General features: G+C 39.6%; 1 pseudogene; it reads left to right on the top strand.

Moving 5' to 3' along the window:
• Window positions 1-880: 880 nt before the first annotated feature.
• Window positions 881-3,301, top strand: LOC149028430 (strychnine-10-hydroxylase-like; annotated as a pseudogene).
• The last annotated feature ends 281 nt before the right edge of the window (window positions 3,302-3,582 follow it).

The following is a 3,582-nucleotide window of genomic DNA, read 5'->3' as shown; positions in this document are numbered from 1 at the left end:
GAAATAAGTAGGGAGCCAACGGTTAGGTTAAGCTTAATTAACAGGTAAACAAGTCCGTCGCTAGCTTACTAAGAAAGAACAAAGTGAACACAAGATCAACTGATGGTATTTATAACAAAATTCAACAATGCCCACCAAATCTGTCATGTTAGGCAGCCACATCAAGATACATTGTAGTAATTATAATATTTGGATAAATAAAGCATAAGTTAATAGTCAACTTCTTAATTAGAAAAGGGTTGAATGAGGATAACACTAATATCTAAAGCAATAATGCCCACCAAGGCACCTGCACCACAAGAAATAAGTATAACTTCTTAATTAGAAAAGGGTTGGGTGAGGATAACACTAATATCTAAAGCAATAATGCCCGCCAAAGCACCTGCACCACAAGAAATAAGTAGGGAGGCAACGATTAGGTTAAGTTCAATTAACAGGTAAATGAATCTGTCGCTAACTAAAAAAAGAACAAAGTGAACGTCAGATCAACTGATGGTATTTACAACCGAATTCATCAATGCCCACCAAATTTGTCATGCTGGGCAGCCACATCAAGATACACTGTAGCTTAATTATAATATTTGGATAAATAAAGGGTAAGTTAACAGTTACTTCTGTTTGTTTGATTTTGCTTCGGTTCAGCACAACAAATGCGTTGAATCATTCAGCCAGACATCATGGGCTATTAAATCTAAGTCTTCCATTTTGAAAGCTCTATTAAAAATAAAAATAAAAATAAAAATAAAAAACCTTAGATTAGTGCTGTAAATTGATCAATTCAATTATTGACCATCAATTCACACATACACGGCTAAGTTGGGAGATATAAAAGGATGCTTCCGTCTCCTATCCATTCTCATTTTGAAGTACTACACCACCAATGGAACTGGCGATCCAAATCCAAGCCATCATCGGTGGTTTATTAACCCTTGCTCTATTCTACAAGCTATGGATCACAAAAGGTACCCTTCTTAATAAGAGTAAGGCTAGAGAGGCACCGGAGCCACCGGGGGCTTGGCCTATAATCGGTCACCACCTTCAGTTAGCAGGCCCTCGGGTTCTAATTAGAACACTTGCAGCCATGGCTGACAAGCATGGGCCAGCCCTCACAGTCCGATTCGGTGTCCATCGAACACTTGTCATCAGCAACTGGGAGTTGGCCAAAGAGGTCTTCACCACAAAAGATAAGGCTCTTGCAAGTCGTCCAAGAAGTGCCTCAACCAATCAATTGACCTATAATTATGCAATGATCTCTTTTGCACCCTATGGACCTTATTGGCGTGAAGTACGCAAGTGGGTGGTTGTCGAGCTACTTTCAAACCGCCGGGTCGAGTCCATTAAGAACGTTATATATGCATATATCAACAGTTGTATTAAGGATCTATATGAGCTTTGGGTGAGAAACAGCAAGAACCAAATCAAGGTTGAGATGAATAGACTGTTTCGAGGACTAACAATGAATATTATTCTCAAGGTGGTTGCGGGGAAACGATATTTTAGTATTCTCCATGCTGAGGACAATGAAGAGTTCCAGAGGATCCGCACTACCATTGAAAATCTTATAAGATTTGTAGGTGTCTCGGTATCCTCAGATGTGCTTCCCAATTACCTATCATGGTTGGGTTTGGATGGAAAACAAAAGGAGATGAAGAAATTTGAGAAGGAGTTGGATGTGCTTGCCGAGAGCTGGCTCCAAGAGCATCAAAGGAAGAGACTTTCCGAGGAAGCTAAAGGTGATTATGAGCAAGATTTCATAGATGTGCTGCTTTCAATTCTAGAAGAAGATTCTCAATTATACGGCCATGATCGTGATACAGTAGTGAAGGCAACTGTGTTGGTATGTAGATTTCTTGTTTTCTAGCATTTTATAGTTGAAATAACTAATGATAAGAGTGTCTCACGTCACAAGAATGACTAAAGGCACTTAGAAATCAACTACTTAGAGTTCATTAGAATCCATTGAGAATTGACTCTATGTGATAAGTTTCTAGTGTCTTGGACGTCCTTGTACAAGGACATGATCCTAACTTGCTAAGTTCATTATTGAAGTGGAAAAGTAGCTCTCACATGGAATCCACTAGGGGTGTAGGTTTGGCTCTAACAGCCTGAACCTAATCTGCAGGCTTACCTTGAGCCTTAGCAAGGTTTTGGCTCAAAAATTTGAGCCTTGAGGTAGGGTCTGGGCCAGCTCATGATAGCCCTAATTAGGGTCAAAGCTAGGTCAGTATTAGAGCCAAACGTCACCGTCAAACCCGACTAATTAGGGTCTGGGTCAAGGTTGTGTTAAGTTAGTTAGGGCCAGGTTTTGAGAAGTGTGATTACTTTATCGAGTATCTTGGGTGTCCCTATAGAGGGACATGCTCAGGCGGTGGCCTTAAATTATAGTGTTGGCTTTGATTGATAAGTCTCAAAAATTTACAAGGAATGTAAGAAGCAATGATAGCTTTTCAAGATTCATTTTGTTCGAAATCCTAACATGATTTATTTTGCTAAAGCGGTGTAACCTATCGAGAAAATAAAGAAAAAGGAATATAATTACAACCTGTATGGGCAACTAGTAAAAGAGATCCTTGCTAAGTATCTTTAGCAACACCTCTCCCTTCCCCCACAAAAAAGGAAGAAAGAAAAGATCCTCACATATTCATTCCAAAGAAATAAATTGGTGTCTGTTTTGCAGAATGTAATTGTAGCTGCCGTGGACACCACTGCTCTATCCCTTTCATGGAGTCTTTCTTTGTTGTTGAACCACCAAAAAATCTTAAGAAAAGCTCAAGATGAAATAGACTATCATGTTGGGAAGGATAACAATGTTGAAGTGAAAGACATTGAGAAGTTTGTGTATCTCCATGCAATAATCAAGGAAACACTTCGTTTGTACCCTCCAGGACCAATGTTAGTTCCTCGAGAAGCCATGGAAGACTGCTTTTTAGGTGGCTTCAGAGTTCTAAAAGGAACACCTGTGTTAGTGAATGCTTGGAAGATACAAAGAGACCCACAACTATGGTCAAACCCTTCGGAGTTTCAACCTGAGCGATTTCTAACAAGCCATGTTGGTGTTGATTTATGTGGAAAAAACTTTGAGTTTATTCCGTTCGGGTCAGGAAGGAGAATTTGCCCAGGAATCACATTTACCCAACAAACCCTCAAGATGGTGCTTGCCCGCTTGCTTCATGGATTTAATTTGCAAACACATTCTAATTAGCCTGTGGATATGACTGAGGGCACTGGTTTAACAATGCCAAAGAAATTCCTGTTGGAAGTCCTTCTTAGCCCACGACTTCCTGACCATCTCTATGAATAAGCAAGATGATCAGCCAATTTCCTTACACCAACGATGAATAAATAACCTCCACTATGAGTGTACCTGGCCGTTATGAATGTTAGCATCACAGGGATATGGTGGAATCCTATGATGACCTAAATGAAATCTTATTAGTTATTATTGTGTGTTTTATAAAATGCAAAATAAGCGCAGCTTCCTAGGTTCAATTTGGTTGAGGCTAATGGCCCTAGCTGTAGGGGCTATTGGATTGTTCTTGTTTTGCTTTATTTTTTGATAAATGAGCTAATGTGTTTGGCTGT

The sequence above is a fragment of the Hakea prostrata genome, chromosome 1, assembly GCF_041222555.1.
Source record: "Hakea prostrata isolate BN-2017 chromosome 1, UWA_Hpros_2, whole genome shotgun sequence".
In the NCBI taxonomy this organism is placed as follows: domain Eukaryota; kingdom Viridiplantae; phylum Streptophyta; class Magnoliopsida; order Proteales; family Proteaceae; genus Hakea; species Hakea prostrata.
This window is presented reverse-complemented; position numbering and strand designations above follow the sequence as displayed.